The sequence below is a fragment of the Festucalex cinctus genome, chromosome 1, assembly GCF_051991245.1.
Source record: "Festucalex cinctus isolate MCC-2025b chromosome 1, RoL_Fcin_1.0, whole genome shotgun sequence".
NCBI classification, from domain to species: domain Eukaryota; kingdom Metazoa; phylum Chordata; class Actinopteri; order Syngnathiformes; family Syngnathidae; genus Festucalex; species Festucalex cinctus.
The window spans coordinates 53,933,789-53,958,295 of NC_135411.1; the positions used below are offsets into that span (position 1 = coordinate 53,933,789).

Here is a 24,507-nt window from a genome sequence, read left to right on the forward strand (position 1 = left end):
CATGCACTATTGCACTTAGGGTTGAATAAATGCATTCCTATTGCATAATGCATACATACATGAATGTTTTGTTTTTCCAGATGAACCAGTTGTAGTTCTGTATTAATTTAAAAACTAACTTTTTATTTTGTGTAATTATCTGTTATCCATTTCATATAGAAAATACACATTTGAAAGAGACACATTTGTTTGCTGTCATAATCAGAGCTACTAAAACACCAGTTTTTCCATTCCTGGATGAACAAATTGCAGATTATATGAAGGCTATATTAAATATAAAAAAAAAAAAAATGTATCGGTTATCGGTATCGGTATCGACCATACAAAGCAAGAAATTATCGGTTATCGGTATCGGTTGAAATGTTTCATATCGTGCGTCACTACTCGGAACCTTACCCGACAGCCGACGGGTACGCAACTCTCCCCGTGCCGCGACCCGTCCACATTGCCCACACGCGCACCTACGAGAATTTGTAAACAACGCGGACGAACAAACGCTGTCGTAAACAGTGTTTTCTCCTTTCCAATTCTGTGTTTTATTTACTTTGCTAACTCATTCCAAACTGTTTTTATCAATAGTTTATTGAGGAAAAAACATGTTCAACTTCTATTGTGGTGTTAACTAGCCCTGTTCATACACCGTTGGCACTCTTTACTGCCTCCTGTAGTCTGGGAGAATATTGACCACAGCTGCTATAATTGCACTATTTCAATTGAACCTGTACAGAAAGCTTAGTTGGCTTAAGATGTCTGTGTTTTTTTCTTTTAGGGTTTTATATACATTGTAAGTATGATTTAAAATTTACAAAAATGTTCCGAAATGTGAAGATTAGTCTAAAAATATGTATAAAAAAAATTGTGATGAAATCGAGATCGTGAATTTATTTTTAAAGAATCGTGATATGACATTTTTACCACATCGTCCACCCCTATCTAGGGTCATGATGTCAAAGGTCAATTTTACCTGACAAATGGCACAAATGGTTGTTTTACCTTGGGTGCGGTGGTTCATTAAACTGTGTATCAAATTAGAGGTACAAAATAGGGAGATGGCAGAGATGGCAATTTCTTTGTTTTCGATCAAAGATCATATTTATCATGTACTATCATCAAGTCACAATTGCTGTTTGAACAGTCTTGTTGAAATGTCTTTAATTTTCCTTCTTAATGGCCAAGTCCCTTTTTAACTTAGGAAGTCAATGTCACTTATTCCTTGCCACACTCATGTCAGTTTCGTATCATGTTACTCCTCCTAAAATGAATACATTTGATTTTTTGTTTGAAAGTCTACCAATTTGACGACACGTTTGCAGGAGGAAAGAAAATCTGTCAATTGTGGATCTAAGTCTTCGTTGTCTTTGAATTCCTTTTTTGCCTTCTTCGTCTTCATCTTGCAGTTCAGAATAACACTCAACTTGGTGCAATGCTGTTCAAATAACCGTTTACATGATGTCAGAGGTTGTAGCGGCGGATATGATGAGCTGAAATAAGGCAGAGGTGGGCGGGCACCTCCAAATTGGACATGCCAAACAACCTCTGATTCGCTTGGAAAGTCAGATGTTCGTCACTCTGTTTCACTTTCAAATGTTAGTTCAAGTGATGTTGGCGATGATCGGATGCATGGGGTGTTTGTGCTTAGGAAATGGGGACACACTGCGGGGAGTGTTTACATGTCGCCAAGTTGCTTGGCAACCCCTCATTGTTGCCCAGCGCGAGGCGACTTGAATCAAAAATGCCAAATGAGCTACGGAAGAACACAAGCGTGCAAAAAGGAGAAAACATTTTACAGGTGTTTTTGAGATGTATGAGTGGTGTTGAACAAAAAGAGGGAATCATTCATGCCTGCTGCTTTGCACATTTCCCATCTGCAAGCATTAGTCTCAATTGTAGACCTTCTATTTATAGCTGACCCAGCACGCCCACTGGCTGACATTATACACATTAGTACTTATTATTATTATGATGGCAAATATGGTGGCATTATGGGACAGTTGTCAATATTATGCCAGTTTCATTTGGGGAAAAATATTACTTACTTAAAAAGTCTCAAGAAGCCATGTTGGGGGGGATTCTGAGCAAGAGTTGCACTTCTAAAATGGTAAATGGACTGCTTTTTATATAGTGCTTTAACTACACCATATGGTGCGCAAAGAGTTTTACAATGCTTCACATTCACACACCAGTGGCCGAGTACTACCATGCAGGTTACTGTCAGCTACATTGGGAGCAAAGCGGGGTTCAGTGTCTTGCTCAAGACACTGAACCCCGCTTCAACATGGTCACAAGGGGTAAGGATCGAACCCACAACCTCATAGATGGGAGACGACCACTCAACCACTGAGCCATGCCGCACCTTCTGGTGTTGTAGTAACTACATTATATTTTACGACGAGAAACGGTGAACCCGGGAGAAACATCTCCATTTTTACCTGCTACTTGCTCCTCACTACCCTTTAGTGACTTAGAGGAGAGGTTCTGCGCCATGAAAGCACAGTATATATACTCACCTGTTTTCTGAAGCTGAGCCGTGATTGGTCGTTACCTGGACACTAAAAAATTGGACGTCATGTTTCAAAAGTCCACCCCGAGATGCATACACTGAGTGGATTTTTCTGCCTAACTCATATTCAGCAAGGCTCAGTGGTAGAGTAGTCATCTCCCAGCCAGGAGGTTGTAATTTGATCCTCAGCCCTTGTGACCATGTCAAAGTGTCCTTGAGCAAGACACTGAACCCCAATTTGCTCCCAGTGGACATGGCAGCACCGTGTAAAGCACTTGGGCAACCATATGGTGAAGCTAAAGTGCTATTAAAAACTTTCCATTAACCATTTAACGCCCTATTAATTAGAATACCATGTTGAAACTATTGGTGATGCATAAAACATTATTATTGTAAAGCACAATTTGGACTTGACGTCCCCTTTAAAATAAGTGAATGATTTGATTTCTTTGATCAGATCAGTACTATGAACTAGCTGGGCGATATGGCCAAAAAACAAAAACTCGATTTTTGCAGTCATTCAGGATGATTACGATTTTAATCGATTTTAACCTAATAAATCCAATAAAGGTTTATTTAAAGGTTTCATTTATTCAAAAATAATTCCTGTGTAAAATTTTCAGAGACCAGTAACATATACTGATTTTAGAAGCAGTTTTAACATACACTTAACATTCGTAGTTTGTGCTTAAATACCACAATTAAGTAGTTGGTAGCTATTGTAAACGTGTCTTGTAAACCACCCACCCAGCATTCTGCCACTTGTGCAAAATTGCAACACATAAAAGCATTTGGATGTAACACAATATAAGAACAACAGCTTTTAATCATCCAGAAGACAAAACTCGATTTCATGATTTAGCAAATTTTCAACGATTCGATGTATGACGTATTGAATTAATTAGATTTATTGTCCAGCCCTACTACTGCCCGAAGCCAGCTGGCATAGGCTCCAGCACCCCACGGGACGCTTGTGAGGAGACAGCGGTTCAGAAAATGGATGGAAGGATTAATTTCACTCTTTTTTGTTGTATCTTTTTATTTACAAATATTTCAAGATATACCACTACAAAGGGAGATCCAATCCAAAGTTTAATAAATCAAACACTGGTGGCATTTTAATAGTCTTTTTTCTTTTCTTTTTTTTTTTTTTTTTCGTGCTGATTAGGGTGTACTTGGCTCAAAAAATATTTCCCAGGGGGTACATCGCTGAACAAAGGTCGAGAACCACTGTCCTAGACAGATGTATGAAGCTACATTGTGAAAGCCGAATGAATTTTTCATCACAGGGTATGAGTATAGGCTATACTCAGACATAAAAAAAAATGTACTTCTAAGAGTTTGACCACACAATATATTTTACTTGTGTAGATGTGTGAAGAAGAAATGCTATGCTTACTGTGTTAAATTGGGCTACACTACAGTCGTCCCATCCATACATTAGGTTGACCATATTTTCATGTAAGCTTGATTGACTGTATGGGAGAATTTCCGCGAGCACATTGCTTCTATGCAGTCAAATGCGGCCCTGTCTGAAGACCGGCAGGCATGATGAGAACCCGAAAGAGTCAACTGAAAAATGATAAACATCTTGCTGCTTTCACTTGAAGAAACTACCACCTATGGTCGTTCGACTGGGAGGCAGCACCGAGTGGCTTATGCCACAATTTGTGAATGTATTGTGCATGCTTGGGCTAACTGTTTGCTTGCACTGTTGCTCAAGGGCATTTTTTATTTTATTTTTTTTAATGATTTGAGATATTATGTTCAAGCAGTTACTCAGTATTTGAGTATTCTTTTCAGCGAATACTTTTTTTAAAAAATTGTACTTGAGTGATTTTTTTTTATGACTACTTATTATATATACTAGGGGTGTTCAAAAAAAATCGATTCGGCGATATATCGCGATACTACATCGCGCGATTCTCGAATCGATTCAATTAAAAAAAAATCGATTTTTTTTTTTTTTAACAAGAGCTCAGAATTGTTCATTCGGTAGTTACCGATTCAACGTCTTATCATTGCCTTTTTTTTGTGTGTGTGTGTGTGTGTGAATCGATTTTTAAACTTCCATTTTTAATGGAAAAATATTCAACAAAACGTCTGACTTCGGGTTAGGATTCACACCTTGAGCATGGAAGAATGTTATATGAACGGAACATTAAGCCTTAATATTTTATTTTAATGCTGTTCAAACATGAAACAGATTACAACCTCTATAAGACTGAAATTTCAGATAAATAAATAATACATTTTCATATAAATCTTACACTCTACAAGCTTACTGATTAGTATTTTCTAAATTTGAATGGAAAAAAATCGCAACAATCGACTTATAAATTCGTATCGGGATTAATCGGTATCGAATCGAATCGTGACCTGTGAATCGTGATACGAATCGAATCGTCAGGTACTAGGCAATTCACACCCCTAATATATACTATACTATACTACTTTTATTACTTTTACTTGAGTAATATTATTTTGAAGTCACGGGGCTACTCTACCCACCTCTGATTATAGTTGACACAAGGCCAACTAGTGCAGTCAGATGCAGAGTAGACGCCAAGCCATACCTGAAGTTTATTTGCAACAAAAATCACCTCTGAAAAACAAGGGATAAAGGGCACTAGCAGAGAGACAACAAAAGGCACTCCAATAAAGGAGGTAAAAAGGGGAACCAAAAGACACACGGAGCAAAAGGTCAGGAGAGCACGTGCTGTGGCAATACTTTTGTGGACACAAAGATGACCCTAATCCTCAGCACAAGACGGGAGACGCAGACTATTTAACGCAGGGCAACGACATCCAGGTGCACACAATCAGGGCTCAAGGGCGGAAACTGACAACACAAGAGGAAGGGCAAGTCATCTGAAATGAGAGGAGAGTCAGACTTCAAAAAATAAAACAGGAATTGACGACTACTAACGAAAACCAACACAGACAAATCACACTACGGTGTAACAATAGCATAGCAAAGTTTGATTATTGACCATGAAACATTAATTTATAATTAAACTTAGAATGAATGAATTCTATTTTATAATGAATACAATAAATGTGTAGAAATTCCATGTTTGACAACATATTCAAAACCACATGTATCCTTGTGTATTGCAGTGTCCTTATTGCAACTCCCTGTAAATATCACCCCAGTAGACAAATATTATCTCCCCATGTGTCCATTTGAATTCCAGGGCACATGTTGACTATATAGAAGATATCTATGAAAGGCACAGCTCGTCGGTCTAGGTGAGTGTGCGTGTGTGTGTGTGTGTGCTTTAGAGTTCGCAAAGCCTTGGCAGTTGTAATAACTTGAAGGGAAGCACTTATGTCTATTTCAGTGGCCAAAGGGGAAATAAAAGCGAATCCATGCATTCGGCCTATTGAATTGAATTGTAGTTGGACTGCTTTATACAGTAGCTGCAGTGCGGCAGTGGAAACCAACACAGTCTCTTTTCACCTTTTTACCAACCATATGTTGTATGTTTACACAGTCTCTACCCTTCCTTGTATATTTGCACTTGGCGTCCGTGTTTGTTTGTGGCGTGTCTGCTGCTTCCCAAAGACAAGATGGAGCTTGTGGAGTTTTGAGAGAGATCACTGACATTGTCAGGGAGGCCTGGCAGCGTCTGGTGTAAAGTGGGGGACGTAATGACACGCTATGTCGGCTACGCTAACGAGCCTTATGCTCAGAAGGGCACAGCCGACAGGTGTTGCTGGTGCGGCCTGTCATCAATACGCACCAGACCCCTTTGTCGTCGCTGAACACCATCCTGCTATCAGGTGAGAGCAGACTTGAACCTTCTTGTCAAGAAGCACGGCTTAGCAAGTCACTGCAGGGGCTTCATAGTTATAAGCTTCTACCGGTTTGCTGTCATGCGTGTAAGGTACCGATGCTGGATAGGGGATTTACCGTTTGATTTGCCAATTTGCCGTAGCATCCGAAGGACTGCAATGTCGTCAACTGCCAACAGAGTGGAACGTTTAATACCTCAATTTCACTGCAAGCACTGAAACACATCAAGACAAACAACCATAGAAAATTGATGTGACATCATATGATAATTGCAATCAGTAGCCTCACATCTCTGACCGAGTGGCAGTGTCTAACTCCTCTCAAGCTACCTTACAGCCAAATTGCTACATCAGCAAATCTTCAACCCTCCCCATGTCATTATCTCACATGAGAAAACGGGGTCAGGAAAAAGAAACATGGGAAAAGACTTTTTCAATGGCCAGTATGAAATGGTCTTGAGCTTGATCATTTCTTTTCACGCAATTCCAAAAAAATCCAAGTGGACCAAAATACCTCACACTTAACGCTGCATATATCTGCACTTCTCTCCAACCAGGCTTCGACTCTTGCTGTTTTTTTTTCTTTCTTTTTTTTTGCTGCATCAGTCAGAAGGTATCTGACCAGATGAATCAACCCACCTTTATTACGGCGATAAAATCACACGCACGTAAATCCTCCATCTGATCAAGCAGCCGCCTGGACAGATGGCGGATAACTGCCGATAAAAAAGATGTTTTGATTCTGGAGCTTTATCTTAATCTCCTGCTCTGCTTAGGTTCATCTTTAGACATCTTCTTGATGTTTAAAAGACATGGACACTTTTTCTCAATCGCCCATTCTTGTCATACCTCGCATGCTGCAGCATTTACGTCAAGCTTTGGATGCTTTCATCATGATGGAACACACACACGCACGCACACACAAAGGCAGTGAAATGACATTAAAGAGGACACTGGATGCATTTGTGGGAGCTCAGCTTTTCTTCTTTGAGCCAGCCAGACAGACTGCGGGGGCGAGTGATGATTTGTTTTGGTCGAAAAGGCCACATTGATGCTCCCGCTCAAAAGCTGAAAGTTAGTCAAGCTTGAGCTGTAAACAGAAGCCCCGAGCCAGCAAAGTGATGATGCCACATTAAAGCAAACTGACCTTTCGGGGCTCATTCTTTACCCACAAAATGGACGCCTTCCTTCAAATCGAAAATATATGGCAGTTAGCGGGCGTCTTCACACAGTAGACTCGTCAATACACCTGAATCCAAATACAGTGTTTCTTTGCCTTGGGAAAGTACGCTGAGCTTAATGCTAAGAAAGATGCAAAATACTTTTGGCATGCTAACGTTTAGCATCAACATTTGTGGTTTTTGAAGCAACATGAACACAAATGGTGGAGCAACTTATGCAGATGGATAATATAACCCTCCTATTTATCCTCTACCAAAAATGGCTAATATTACGGCAGGAGAATTGGCCCGATTTCAGCCCCGAATTTCCCCTCCCGACAATCGTAAGGACGCGCCGAGACGCAAGCGATAATCTTCACAGATAATCCTGCCGTGTGTCTTGTCACCACACACGGCGCCTCCCGATATCGGCGCTCGGAAGGACCCCCGACTTGAAATCGGGCATATCCAACATGTTGGATTTTTTGGCCCGACTTCGCTCTGCGTAGCTGATTGACGGTGACGTGCAGCCAATCAGCAAGCGAGCCAGCGAGGAAGCCGGTTGGGAATCCAAAATCAAAACAGTCATGACGCAGCAGAAAGTCCGTGCTGGCGCTATTACACTCTTTTTATTTTATATTTTTTAAATTAATTATTATTCTTCTTCTTATTATTATTATTTATACACGCACACACATTCTCCACAAATAAATGTGGTCTCCGGGTGGGATGCCAACGCGCGCCGCCAGCCCCGAGGCGAGGGCAAGCGATGTCTCGCCAGTGCCCATTTACACTCCTTTATTAAACAAGACCTTTTCTTTTTATGCCGCTTTTTCGGCTGAAAACCAGGATCCACTCATGTTGACGACTCGGAAGCCACGTTTAATCTCGAGAGGTTTGGTGAGACTTCCTGTCACATTCTTGAATGAACTCGGCTCGTGTGAAGTGTGTTGATTGTGCAGTGTGGCCGCACATCACGCACGGTACGTTCAAAACTGGAACTCCTGTGATTTTTTTCTCTTCACGTGTGGTGTCTGTCAAAGATTGGAAATCGGCCGACAATTCTAAAATCTTGCCGTGTGAACCAGGCTTTAGTGAGTCACTTAGTACTATTCTTATTTGTTTGTCTGCATGACTACATTAAAGTGTCTCCCTTTGCCAAAGCAGACACACTAAGAGCAGTAGTTAATTGGATTTCAAATAAAGATGCACAAACTGTTTAATTTTTTGATGTTCTATTTAGGGTGTCACAAATGTGAGTACACCTCATCTTGATGCAGATATTTCATTAAATGTTTTCATGGGACAACACTGAAGAAATGACACTTTGACAGAATGAAAATGAGTTGCTGTACAGCTTGTATAACAGTGTAAATTTATTGTCCCTGTAAAATCCGTCAAAATACAGACATTAATCGCTAAACCCCTGGCAACAGAAGTGAATACATCACTGGATAAAAATGTCCAAATTGAGCACAGTTTGTTATTTTCCAAAGGAACCCATACGACCTTACAGAAACAAATGTTGTCATGGGATCCGGACACCAGTGAATGTTTATAATCCAAATATAGTTGATCTTCAGTTCCAGGAGCTCTTTCTTTAACAAGTCTATTTCTCGTTTTAATTGCTGCTCACTCCTCAATGTCATTATTTCTACTGATGACACACCACACACATCATTGACAAATGAAACAGCTGTGTATGTGGCAGAGTTACGACGACTGCCTGAAATTTCCACTTTATGCTCTTTTAAGTGGGATGAAATTCAAATCAAATATGAACACTCCCCCAGCCCACAATGCACACAGCATATTTGGAGTGACCAATTAGTTCTCAGTGAGGGCCAAATATAAGTCAGCATTGCCAAATAGCGGGCCAAAATGTCTGGGAGTTTTATTTCCCCCCCGTTGGACCGGTAAATATTTTTATGTTTATTATTGTTGCTGATGATGGTTGTTCGTCTCTGTGTGCCCTGCGATTGGTTGGCAACCAGTCCAGGGTGTCCCCCGCCTACTGCCCAGAGCCAGCTGAGATAGGCGCCAGCAGCCCCCGCGACCCTTGTGAGGAATAAGCGGTCAAGAAAATGGATGGATGGATATTGTTGCTGATATTATTAGAAGTATTATTATGAGTAGGTATGGTTTGTTGTTGCGTCATAGACAAAGAAAAAAAATGCACAGTTGAAAGAAAACAAGTCCAGTATCAATTTACTTTTGAATGACCCATGTGAATATCTTCAACCTCCTAAAATAAGGACCTAATTGTTTTCCAGAATACATGAAAAACTGAACCAAATCTTGATTATATGTATTAATAAGTTCATTTCAGGGGTAGAATTGAATGATCTGTTTAACTAAGGATGTAGCTGATTTTAGCAGAGGAGGCCAGCATCTCAAGGAGATGTTTAAGGCACTCAGCACGCTTGCCTTGTCGGAGCAGGGTCGATGGCTGGTGGAGGTTCTCATGCTTGCGAGATCCACCACACCAGCATCTACTCGAATTCAAACAGAATTTGAGTCTCCCACTGGTCGCTGAATCAGTGGAGGCTGGTGTCTGTGGATCTCACTCTGCTTCATCGATCCTTCCTTCCTATATAAATGAAGTGCCATTCCTTCCTTTCTTTAGTTTTTCCTCTGATCTCTCGAGATCTCCCTAATCATTTGGAATCTAGAGGTTTCTGGGGTTGGTGAAAGATTTTTGTTTTGTAACCCTGTGGGTGCCAGGTGGTGTCTGGTTGGTGCTGGATCTCATTTTGCTTCATCATTCTTTCCTTTGATCCTTCCTCTGGTCTCCTGACAACTTCATGTCTCTGGCAGCACTCTGAAGTATCCAGTTAAGGTGAAGTGTATGGAATTTTATTAAGTTTCAGGTGAATTAAAGACCACAAACTCACACCATGCACGCACACACATCCTTGTACATATATCTTTGTGAGGGCATCCATTGACATAATGCATTTCCTAAACCCTTACCCTAAACTTAACCATCGCAATTGATTGCCTAACCCTTACCCTAACCCCAACCATAACCCAATTCAAAACTAAACTCTAAAAGTCTTGACCCTCAAAAAGAGGTCTTAACTCATTCACTGCCATTGACGGAAAAAGACGTCAAATGATGCATTTTTGGGCTGGCAGTGAATGTGTTAAGAAGTGAGGACCGGCCAAAATGTCCTCAATTCACAAAAATGTTCTCATTCTGTTGGATAAAGAACACAACACAAGAACACTCACACACACATGAAAAAATAGAGAGCAATGATAATGACATGTTGAATCGGTAGGATTGCCGGATGAACAATACAACTCTTAAAAAAAATAAAACTAAAAAAAATAATAATAATAACAATAACAATAATAATAATTATATATATATATATATATATATCCTCACTCGCGGGTGAAATGTTAATAATTAAACTAGTTTCTAAGGTGCAGTGAAACCATCCTGATAATCATTATAATGTCCTGCATCAGCTCTTTTCCGTATTGATAATAATTCCCATGCTAATTTTGCAGGAAATGTCTTTTCTGATTGTTTCACTCTGTCAGGATGGATGATGGAGAGTGGTTGATGTTTGGGTATATAATAGTTTATCAATTAAGGATTTTGTCAATCATGTGACAAAATGGATTCCAAATGTCCCACGTTGCTTTTCCTTCAATTTAGATTTGTGTCTGCTTTTTATTTTTATTTTGTTTACACCCTTCCACGATGCTCTTTGATCCCATCACGTATTGGATTGGAGTCCCGTCTTGCCGGCTGCAAGATTACAGGGAGGATAAGAGGGCGAAACAATGATTGTTGTTGCTGCCAGTCACACGAAATGAAAAGCAACTCACCTTAGAGGCTTGTTATTATAGCTCAGGATGTGTGTTACATTTACTGGCTGTTATTATCAGCTTCATTTGATTCATTGTGGTCGGGTTCATTAAATTGTGTGAACATTTTCTCTGCAAGTCTCAAATCTCAACTTTAAAGTCCTAAGTTAATTTGGCAAAAGTCAAGCAAGTCAAGTCGAGTCCCCACTAAATTTCAAGCAAGTCATAGCTTGGGTTAAGCGAGTCCATAAGTCATACAATCATGTTCAGTCACAAAAATTATTTTGCACATTAGCCCCTTTGCCTTCAATAGATGTACTTGCATTGGTTATCTGTACATAGTTTATTTTTTTATTTTATTATTATTTTTTTTTTAAAGTTTCACCAATTCAAGTCCCAAGTGCTCAAATTGGTGACTTAAATCTGACTCAAGTCAAGTCATCTGACTTGAATCTCCCACCTCTTCTAGTTTAGGAATTACATCACTGTAACTGGACACTGACTGTTCCCTCTTGACGTACACTGCCATTTTTCCATCCTATTTTTGACACGTCACTTGCTGTTGTCTTGATTTGAATATGGTGACGTGTGACATTTGGACTCAGAAGACATCTTCATCTGAAACACCATGGGTAGGGCAGAAGACATCGGAAAGGATCATGTCCTCTTCTGGAAGAGTGTGCCTCTGGGATGCCTTCTAGAACCACTTTTATTATTTTTTATTTCATTAGCTACGACAGCAGTGTTTCTCCACTATTTAACAGAATACACAGTGCACACTTTTCAGTTTAATAGCATAGTATTTAATATATAATATAATAACAATATATTTGCCATTCGTGGCATGACTTGGTCCCGATCCTCCCTAATTTATGTCCTTTAACTCTTTGACTGCCAGCCATTTTTTGGAAAAGGTAACCCCTATACTGCCAGCTGATTTACAGAATTTTACCGATCTTTCAGGCTCCACAGAAAATGTTGTGTTAGGACTATGGAAACGCGGATACTACCAAATGAAAGATTGAAGTCTCATCTTTCATCTAAAAAAAAAAGTTTGTTTCTACCTTATTCGGATCTTCAGTAATCAACAATAGAAAACACCTTCGCTTCACCCAAATCCTCTATTTTCTTCCAAAATACGGAGAAATCAAGCTTTTTGTGAAACGATGTTATTTCATGCACTCTCGTGAATTTGGCACTTTTTTTTTTTGCATGAGTGATTCTACAAACACCTAAACTTCTATAAAACACTACCCCAACAATAAAAAAAGTGTTTTTTGATTGCAAAATAACAGTTTATTTACATGCAACAGTAGCAATCCGAACAAACAATTTGGAAAACTCTTTGCAAACTATTTACACGTGCGCAACTGCGCATGTGTGGTGTGTGTGTACGTGTTACTATTTACAATTGTCTGGATGTTTCAACGACACAATTTTTCTTTTTGTGTGATATATTGTGGCGTAATCCCGTGCGTGCTAGGGGGATGCAGCAGGATTTGCATAACAGTTTTTGTCAGTCTGCTTCTGCATGGACTGATTTGCGTAGAGGTTGGTATGATGAACGATGTGCTGGAGAAGTTCATCCGTGATGAAGAGCTCCAGGATGTCAGCTGGCAGGTGGGAATTCAGCTCTGCTGCAGCATCCCTTGGTCCTGGTTTTGCAGCAAAGGGGAAGATGGTTGGCTGCCAGCCGAATTCATCAACTTCAAGCCAGCCAGAATCTTTGGGATCTGCAAATATACATTTCAATATCATATATTATTTTAGAGCACTGTGATGCAATGTGTGTGTGTGTATGCATATGTTTACCTTTTTTTTCTTGGGTGTATTGGTTGATGCACATTCTGTAAATTATAGAAGACGTTTACCATCAAATATTTTATTAGTGCTGTGGAGAATCTTTTTTTCTTTTTCTTTTTACCTTTGTTGTGCTCACTGTGAGAAGGGTCACTTTGAGTAGGAGCTGAAAGAAACATATACAATTACAATACTATCGAAAGACTTTCCTTTTATTGTTGCGGTGTATTGAAAACGTTTTGTTTTTTTTACCTTTCTTTGTCGTAGAACCAGCTTTCGGACATTGCTGTGAGCACGATCTATAAAATATACATTCACGTTTGTATAGGTAATAGATGTTTTAGTGTATATCAGCACATTTACACAGCAAGTGTAGTATCCGCGTTTCCATATTCCTAACACAACATTTTCTGTGGAGCTTGAAAGATCGGTAAAATTCTGTAAATCAGCTGGCAGTATGGGGGTTACCTTTTCCGAAAATGGCTGGCAGTCAAACAGTTAAACTTCCATTTTTAATGGAAAAATATTCAACAAAACGTCTGACTTCGGGTTAGGATTCACACCTTGAGCATGGAAGAATGTTATATGAACGGAACATTAAGCCTTAATATTTTATTTTAATGCTGTTCAAACATGAAACAGATTACAACCTCTATAAGACTGAAATTTCAGATAAATAAATAATACATTTTCATATAAATCTTACACTCTACAAGCTTACTGATTAGTATTTTCTAAATTTGAATGAAAAAAAATCGCAACAATCGACTTATAAATTTGTATCGGGATTAATCGGTATCGAATCGAATCGTGACCTGTGAATCGTGATACGAATCGAATCGTCAGGTACTAGGCAATTCACACTCCTAATAACTATGATGTACTGTGACTTACGTTTGACACCTCAAGCTTTGATAAAAAACAGAATTGTCATGTTTTTCTTTTTGGAAAACTATCCTTGTGTTATTTTTTGCCTCACAATCTGTCTTCAAAAGGAGTTCTTTGTTGAAACATGCTTTTAAGAAACTGTTGACGGAGTAGACATGAAATGAGGCAGCTTTGAGTTCCGGATTTAAAAAAAATAAATAAAAAAAATTAAAAAAAGGAAATCCGGCATCTTCAAATTGTCGAGGTCCTGCTCAGTCAAAGCTCCACCACAGTGAGGACTTTTGCCACACACTCTTCTCCAGCTTTAATTGCTTTTTTTGCGGCCGCAGCAGCCGGATAATTTCCCTCTCCCGTCGGCCACATGCGGTTTTCACCCCTTTGGTGGACGTTTGACAGAGTCTGCGTGTTGCGACGCGACTCCGGCAGAAAGGTCAACGACGTGTTTGTAGTCCATGAATTTCACCGGTGACGCCTCGTTGCGGCACACGCGTGACAAGAGAGCGGAAATGGACGAGTCCTCCGGGGTGCATCACGACGAAATCGTTCACAAGCAAGCAACATCACAAACACCTTTCCGGTAAAATCAGACATTTTTCGTCCTGTCGCTTCACAATTTTCCACATACACAGGTGTGATGTCAAGTAAGGGCATTCACACAGATTCCATCAAAGTTCATTGAAAACTCTCATCCATTTCACACTGCCAGTAAAAAGTCGGAATTGAATTCTCCAATTTTTTCAGTGTTATATTGTGTTATATCATAAATATAGTATGAGCTTCTTAACAATGCTAATGCTCAAGGATATCTGACAATGACTAATTTCTGGTTCAATGAAGACCCGATATCAATTTTGACCCTACCAGACAAAAAACACCATTTTCTCCTTTGTACTTTTTGAATATTTTTGATGGATTACGCGGACGACAGACTTCAAATCCACAAAGACAGGAGGACCTCGACGCACATGTAGAGGCATTGACAGTGGACCTCACATTTTTGTTTTTCCCCTCGAGAGAAAGGTACGTCGCCAGGTCCTCCAACCTCAAACCTGTGCCGTGCTCTGCTGGTTCCAACCCCTTCCTCCCCCCGTGCAGCCAGGCTGTCGCCCTCAATGTATGTGACGTTAATGTGATCCAGCAGGGCCGCCAACACGGGAGGACGACGGGGAGATAAGTTGTCGCGCCGCGCTTCTAAGAAGGAGATATTGCGGCATTTCCGAAACCCAGGTGGACGGACCACTTATGACAGCAGGGGTCAGATGATATTCATTATTTGACTTTTCATACAAAACTAAAGTACCAATGAGTCTGTTCTTTGACAACTGGCTCCAACCCGGCGCAAAACCTGCAGAAATTAAATCGTGTTTTTCATGGCAAATCCTCAAAATGATCATCCAATTGCTCTCCATACTCTGCCCATATCAGATGCCGTAGGCAGAAAAACTTTAGCCATTTAGAAGAGTCACCCGTCTGTCTTGTATAGCTAATTCTGGTTGCAGATGTTTTGAACAAATTCGCTCATACAGGTGGAGTTACGGCTGGGTTTAAAAACAAAATGAATTGATATCAAATCAAATTTCTTTTTACATGAATCAATTATTTTAATCTCCTTTTCCCATGAATTTGTAAGAAAATTGAATTTTCAAGGCCAGTTTTTTTTTTACATAAATCATTTACATAAATTTAAAAGTATTTACTTACATTTATGAAAGAACTGACTTATGATAGTTCAGAATCTTTTAGTTTATATTTACAATTATTGAATTAGAATTCTGAAAATATTTTCATCTCATCCTTGCTGATGTCAATGTTTAACACTTAAGTAACTCAATAATTTAACCAGTTACTTCCTCCGCAAAATTTTATTTGAAATTTAATGTTTGTGGCGTTTTTAACACATCCTTAGTACAGTATTTAAGATTTGATGTTCCATAATTATTCAATATCGGATTGAAATGAAGTGAAACGAATGGTAAAAAATCAAATCGAACTGTGACTCAAAATCAAATTGATTGAGGAAATTAGAATCGATACCCAGCCTTTATGGAGTCTGTCAAAAATACAAGCCCTGGAAATGGCCCCTAAAATAATTGCATCTGACTGAAAAGGCTGATTACCTCTTTCATTTCATTTGTGTGGCCTTAAACTTTTTAATGTATCCTGTCATTATTGACATATCAGCCAAATTTTGTATCTATCATTGAAACTGACACGAGGGCTACCACATAATTCATCCATCCAGCCATCTTCTTGACCGCTTAATCCTCACAAGGGTCACGGGGGGTGCTGGCGCCTGTCTCAGCTGGCTCTGGGCAGTAGGCGGGGGACACCCTGGACTGGTTGCCAGCCAATCGCAGACCACATAATTCAAAACTTAAAAAAAAAAAAAAAAAAAAAGGGTCAAGGGTAAAAAAAACCCATTTAAAGCCGTATTCCAACATGTGGCTTAGTTGCATTCTAACTCATTATTAATTAACTCATTTATTTTCTTCTCAGCACGTGCTTAATGATGAAAAGTAATAATGTTCTGTGCTTGTATCCTGCAGTTTGTTCTTATGGTTGTGCGTCAGTTAGCCACATTAGCCAGCCAGCATTGGCCACAAGCCGTTTACTGCACTTATTTATATGCACACATAGGGGCACGCCGTTGGCTATTTGCATGCTGTACGGTCACCTAACATTGTAACCATTGTTGCTCATTGCTAAGGTAATTTGGGAGGGTGTGGAATTTATGTTAAATGGCATCTGGGCTTTTCATAATGTCACTACATATTGTTTTTATGTATTTATTTTATTTTATTTTTTTACGGCCAATAGATGGTGTCATTATACTGTTTTCTTAAGATCCTCCATGTTGAGTGAATGCCAGTATTTTAGGGCAGCATATTTGTCGTGAGAGTTTGGAAAATTTACGTACATCTGTAGGCAAGGCAGTGAAGGGCATCAGACCAACCTTTTTAGCCCCAATTTTCTAAAAACTGGCCAATTCAAACCAAAATGGCTGACTCTGTGTTCACTTTTCTGTGCATTCTGTCATGGTAGAAGAGTTCAGTGGTGGGATGCATGGAAGCAAAGCTCCTGTAAAAGTTAAAAAAAAAATAAAAAATCACCCATCAATGCAAAATGTCTATCATACTGAAAGGGGACACACAATAATGTCTCAAGGACCATCGCTGAAATTAAACAGTAAGTCAGCCATTTTGGTTTGAAGCGAACAAACACACAGTGATCGTGGCACCCACTGGAGCAGTGGGCTGCTGAAACACCCGAGGAGCAGTTTGGGGTATTGGTGCCTTGCTCAAGGGCATGACAGCTGTGTGTCTTGAACAGGGTCCTCCTGATGGCGGGTGACGATCTGAGCCTCTTTGCCCACGAACCAGTCTCACTGATCGACATGAAATTGGGTGAACATGCCCATTATAACAGGACTCACAAAAAAGTCAGATTTTATGCATTTTTAGACACTAGTTTCTAATGCATAAACGTCATCAGCATACACCTCCGTGTCCAGCCTGTGTCTGAGCATTGTTTCCCTATCATGTTGACATTTTACCGCACTTATCTGCTTGTTCTCACAGCGCAGTCATTTACACTACGCAAACCCAATGAGGCTTTTAGCGTCGGGTGTGTCATGTAAAATGTATGAATGTTCGCCATTACAGTAATAACACTGGAAAGGAGCCACTGCTCCCCATCGTGTCCACATTTTGCCGGCATAAAGGTTCCGTTGTGGGGTGCCGATGACATTTTGCGATCATTTGGATGAGAACAGACCACCTGGAGCAAATTGGAAATGTAGATCTAAAAACACATTCTAAACTAAAAACTCCATTTAATATGAGCTAACATGATCAAAACAAAACAAAAGAAGAAACATGAGTAAATCTGCCATGAATTGTTAGATTCTGGGGACTGATGGTGTTTTTATTAAAAATGCTTTTATTTGACCTTTTTATTGAGTGAAACGTAAATCAAGTAAAATGTTGCACACTCCCTTGAACAGGCTTTCCACTGTTAAACCCCTGACAAAAAGTCAATTTGAAGACGTTACGTTTGACCCTGCTAATATGTTCAAACCATCCATCCATTTTCTTGACCACTTATTCCTTACAAGGGTCGCGGGGGGTGCTGGCGCCTATCTCAGCGGGCTCTGGGCAGTAGGTGGGGGACACCGTGGACTGGTTGCCAGCCAATCGCAGGGCACACAGAGACGAACAACCATCCACACACACAAGCACACCTATGGACAATTCGGAGCGCCCAATTAACCTGCCATGCATGTCTTTGGAATGTGGGAGGAGACCGGAGTACCCGGAGAAGACCCATGCGGGCACGGGGAGAACATGCAAACTCCACCCAGGAAGGACGGAGCCTGGACTCGAACCGGAGTCCTCAGCACTGGGAGGCGGACGTGCTAACCACTCTCCACCGTGCCGCCCTGTTCAAACCATATGTCAAATAATTGAACAATTGACTACCACAACACATCGTGACAGAGGTGCGCCCCCTTTCGCCTTCACTCACTTAAAAAACTCAAATTGAACTTTCATCATGCTAACATGATCAAAATATGACAATAATTCACAAATGAGCAAGTGCAACACACCACGACAGAGGTGGCAGCACCTCCTTAAAAAGTAATTTAAAAGTATCATGTTTAATCATTCTAACATGATCAAAACACATGACAAACTCATTTAAAATTTTTGTGGCAGATGCTACTGCGGGGAATCCTGATGTAGATTTTCAATAGGCACAATTGAGGCTGCCGTCATAGCTTGTTAACTTGTAAATAAATGCTGAGCACACGGTAATTGTATTTTTTTGTCTTACACCTCTGCCTCAAAAGACAATCTCAGAATACAAAGTGACCTACTTTGTTTGCTTTTTGCAAAAAGCAGCTCCTGTTTCACATTAGCATTCGCATCTTGGGTTGCAAACACGCCCTTGAAATGCCAACCGTGGGTGTCCTGACATCTTTTTCCCCACACTGTGCTGGTTCAGTCTGTCAAATATACGGTGACGGCACGGGGTAACCAAGATTTTTATTTTTTATTTTTAAATCAACAAGACTTCCCAAAACTCACCGAGTAAAGCCTCCTGCAGGTAGGACACCGACTGACATGAAATCATGTGGACATGTCTATCAAGACAGGACGCACAAAACTGTCTCAAGGACTCATGCTTAAAGTGGAATAGAAAGTTGTCCTTTTTGCTTTGGAGCAGCTGTACTCACGTTAAGACAGGATTCTCACATTTGTACTTTTGACACACGGGAGATATTAGTTAAGTGAGGAGAAGTGTAACTGCAAAGAAAAGTGGGAGGATTTACTTCCAACCAGCAAACATGGTAGTAATGATGTTTTTTAAAAATGCTAATATACCAGCTGTCTAAAATGTTTGTGTTTCATCCCTACTTGTAGAATGTCGGCTGTCTACTCTAAATTTTCTTCCTAAACTAAGCAGAATGTGACACTTATTCTGTCGGATTACATCCAAAACTCTTCCAAACAAACACAAAACGCAGCCCTCCATTAAAAGCTTTCTTTTTTGCGGCCCAATGTGTGGCCTGATGCGTCCAAAAGCAGGCTTAGAAAAAGACAAATAGTTACATAAGGAGCGAGGCAGAACCAATCACATTATGGGGATTATGGCATTAAGCCGGCAAAGCGGAGAACAAATAAAGCCCGTAGTAGTGTCATGTAGAATTCTGGATTTTTGGTGGTTTCCCGAAATATGGAGCCCGGTCTATGATGCAATACTCTTCATGATAAATTCATTACCTGCTTAATGAGTCAACTAGACAGTCTCACATAAACTGATTCTCCATCGATTGGACTGTTGAAATGTTTTGTTTTGTTTTTTGTTTTTTTTGTTTTTTTTTAAGGGGAAAAGATGGTGGCCGTAAAAGGACAAAGACATTGTTTGCATTATAAAATGTACTTTTTTCCCCCCCACCCACGTAGAATAATTTGACATAAATTGCACTTACTGTATGTTAAATGTATTATTTTAGTCGAGCACACAAGGGAAAGGATGGTGGTCCTAAAGGGACAAATGAATCACACTGACTTGGTTAAGTAGCGTTAGTCGTGAGTAACTTGTTATTTTGACTTCTCGACTTTTACATGAATGTATACAGGCAAAAACATTATATGGCAAGTTTATTTGTATAGCACATTTCATACACAAGGCAACTCAATGTGCTTTACATAAGGAAAGACAACACATAAGCATCAACAAACAGTAGTTAACATTTAGAGGAAGAGTAAATAAAAGGTTACAAAATGTACAAAGAGAACATGCAATGACAATATTAAAAGATTATTCAGCACAACTTTAAAACATATAGCATAAGGAAGTTTAAAATAATAATAACAATAATAATTAAAAAGGAAGCCAAAAAAACTTAATTAAAGCTGTTTAAAAGTCCCTAATCAAAGGTATCTGAAAAAAGCAAAGTTTTTAACCTGGATTTCAAAGCATTTACACTCGGGGCTGACTTCACTTCTGTTGGCAGCCTATTCCATCTGTGTGCAGCATAATAGCTAAATGCAGCTTCACCATGTTTACTTCGAACTCTGGGTTCCACTAGTTGGCCCAAGTCTGTAGATCTCAGAGCCCTGCTGGGTTTGTACTCAATCAGCATTTCTTGGATATATTCAGGACCCAAACCATTTAGCGATTTATAGACGAGTAGCAGAACTTTAAAATCGATTCTACAGCTGACAGGGAGCCAGTGTAAATCCTTAAGTACTGGGGTAATATGTTCTGATCTCTTTGTTTTGGTCAGAACTCGAGCTGCAGCGTTCTGAATGAGCTGCAATTGTCTCATGTTCTTTTGAGAGAGTCCAGTCAGAAGACCGTTACAGTATGGTGGCCCAAAACAGACAAAAACATGGTGTTTGCATTCTACAGGCTGTGAGGAGTTAGCAATTTGTAAGTAAGTAAGTCCTATCGACATGGTCAGTGAAGTTTGTTGTGAGAAACGTATCACTTTGACTAATTCAAACTTGTACAGATAAAAGGGAATGTATAGTGGCCCTACGTTAAAAAAACAAACAAAACAAAAAGACATGGTGTTTACATGATAAAATCTGTGATGAGTTGGTGAATTGCCTTGAGTAAGTCACATTGACATGTTCAGTCCAGTTGTGAGTAATAATGTGTCATGTTGACAGCTTGACTGTTCTGTTGACAACCAAATTCCTCTCCGCCTTCATTTTCCCGCTTGGCCTCCATCTAGTAAACAACCTTCCCTCCCTCCCATCACTTTCATGCTCCTCCTCCTCCTCTCAATTGCATTTTGAGTGCAATCTGCACCGCATTCCCAACGGTGCAGCGCTCTGTGATTCATTACTTAGCCGGCATGCCATGCGAGAAGCGGAATTCTGTCTTTTCACTATCTAGGGGCTGCAGCCGTCTCATCAACGCAGCGGTGGCATAGTAGTAGCAGCGTGGTGGTCCGCGGGGGGCAGATTTAAGACTTGCTAGGCTCTGCAGTCACATGCGGTGATGTAGCACTTTGCAAGTCAGCAACATCGTCAGTTCACCACTGTGACGAAATGCCGTCACCTCCCCGGGGGGAAATCACTTCACTGAACATGGAAACACTGACACTGACTGCATCCAGGATTTCAGCCTTTCAAAATGGCTCTCTTGGAATTTCGGGGTGCCTTAAAACTCACCAATTTTCACCTATGCTGGTTATAGCCAATGCATTTTAAGGAGCCCTAATGCAGTCACACCCGAAAACGTTACTTGGAAAGAATTGACCTCACCATAAACCACACCCGCATAACATAGTAAACCAATCATGACGGCGCATGCATGGTGCTGCGGACAAAGAAAAGCAATCCCGCTCCCCGTAGTGCGTTGCGTGGTTGTTCAAAGCCAAGTAAAAATCAATAAAATGGTTAAACGCTGTAGTCGCGGCTTGTGTAAGAGTGATACTCGTTATCCCGTTTGACGAACCGGCGTCTTGCTGTAGTCATGGCTTGTGTAAGGGAAACATGAGAGACACTGTCCAGTTTATTTCCTTCCCTAAAACCTCAAACAACTACAAAAAATGTCTGCGCTGGATCAAACTTTGTGGAGGACTACACACACGACCAGTTGAATCCCTCCAAAATGACCAGAAACTACAACGCCTGCACGAATGTATTGTTCTCCCTTGTTGTTTTTAGCCAAAGGCTAACAATAGCTCCGGGTAGCTAATCGTCCACGCATTTGCTGACTTACTATTTACTATAAATGCCAACAGAACAAATTTTGCACACACGACCAGTTTGAATGCCTCCAAAATGACCAGAAAGCGTGATGTCTGTACTAAGGTAATGTTCTCCATTGTTGATTTTTGGCCAAATGCTAACGATAGCTCCGGGTAGCTAACCGTCCACATGTTTTTTGACCTACTATTTACGATAAATGCCAACAAAACATTGCAACTATGTGGTAATATAAATTCATTCTTACCTTGCTCGACAGGAAAAATGTCTAAAAACTTTGGTTTTGCCACCAATCGGTCGAAGTGAGTGATGCAACTCGGTCTTTTCCCTACATCTGCAGCAGCAGACAATGTGTATTTCTTATTGTTTCGGGGCGAAATTGCATGGTGAGGGAGTGAAGATACCCTTCACTGCAAAATTTAAAGCCTCCTTTTCTTGCTTCGAAGAGAAATATCGGCATCCTGAGAATACCTGATGGAGATATCACAAGGAAGATCTGACAACTTTGTCATTAAAGTGCCATGCTGTTTCGCTAATCTTGCCCGAACAATGTTGGAGCCAGGTACGTGGCGCATAATGTAGGCGGGGAGGGGCGTGCTACGGTAAGGTCAATTAGTCCCTGACACCAGTTTCACCAATTGACACAAAATCAGGTGGTGAAGTCTGTTATGAAAGTCACCTACTAATTCCTTAAATTGAACAGGAAGTGAACTATTTTGGTTTATTTGGGGTGATTTCCCCTCAGTAGTCCAATATGGAAAAGCCCCACATGCTTGTCCCCCACGTAACACAAAATTTAATGAATGAATGAATGAATGAAAAAAAAATGACACGAAACCTACGTTAGGCATAAGTGTCAAGAATCCCTGCCTGAATATGAACAAAAAGTATAGGCATTTCGGAAAAATTCCTGCCCCCTGGGAACTTTGAAAAAATGTAGTGCTGTCAAGCGCTTACATTTTTTTTTTAAACAAATTAACCGTATAATTTCCCTTAATTAATCGCGATTTCTCACATTTTTCTACTTCTACTTCTATTATATTCTACAAAGCTTCTAACAGCTATTTACTTTTGAATCCATGTGAAATCATCAAATCGAAAATATATTCAGAAAGAAAGACTGCTGTAATAGCTTTATTTGAACCTTGAATAGAATTCTTCTCCTGTAAATTACAACTGTTGAACAAACCGATTAAAACCGACAGCTTAACAGGCATCTTTTTACTCATAGAAACAATTCTCAAAACCTCTCACGTCCAGGTTTACTTTAGTTTGGCAGCACACTCAAGCATGGTGCAGTTCTGGTGCAACAGCAAGTATATAAAACAGAGTTAAATTATTATTTTTTAACTTTAAAGATTTAAATTAATCTATATAGCTGCTTTGACAGCCCTAAAAAATAATGACACTAGTTTCATTAATAGACATGAAATTGTGTGGACAGGTCTGTCTTAACGGGACACATGAAAAGTTGGCCAATCATATCACTGGACTGTTGATTATTTGCATTTGACATGAGGTGGGCCGCCCCTCTGCCATTGAAGTTTAACTTCCGACATCCTCGACGATGTGATTGATGTCTCCGTCTCGCTTCAGAGACTTGCCTCCTTGGATGCCGAGATGAGCATCCGACGAGACGGAAGAAAGCCACGATGAAGCTCAAACAGTACATCTGCCCTTTCGCAAAATCCTTATTTTTATCTGCGTCGCCAAAGGTCAGGGCTGAAAGTGGGTCGACGCAGTGCAAAGCTCTCCTGTAAGCAACGTGGAGCACTTTTCAGCAAATGTTTGACAAAACCAGGCCTCATCATTTATTGAGATGGAGCTCTCCCACGTCTTCTTGCAGCCATTCAGGTTCTTTTCTGTGGTCGGGCACCCTTCGTCTTTGATCCTGAAGCAATCTCCTTTCGAGCCAGAGATGAAACACTATAAAAATTTCATATCACGATTAATGCTAACAAAATCAGATACCCCTGTGCACTTGTTGCACATTAGAAATGAATGAAAATGATTCAAAATACACCCACACTTGTCACTTTTTTGCAAGTAAAAAAAGAGAAACCGATAAGACAACTCCTAGTCTGACTGATGTGAAATATGACATTAACTCATTCACTCCCAGCCATTTTCACAGAAGCAGTCCCGTTCGCTCCCGGCTGTTTTACTGAATTTTGACTGATTTTGCAAGGCACACAGAAAATTGTGTTTAATTGCTATAAAAGCTTGGAACCTATCAAAAGAAAGATTAAAGTCTCTTCTTTCATCAGGAAAAAAAAGTATCTTTCTATCTCTTTCCGTTTTGCATCAATTA

At 40.1% G+C, this 24,507-nt stretch overlaps 1 protein-coding gene across 1 annotated transcript in view; it reads left to right on the top strand.

Annotated features, from left to right (window-relative positions):
• Nucleotides 1-24,507, top strand: part of asic2 (acid-sensing (proton-gated) ion channel 2) — a 292,832-nt gene that overhangs the window by 83,399 nt on the left and 184,926 nt on the right. The gene's annotated exons all lie outside the window — the stretch shown is intronic.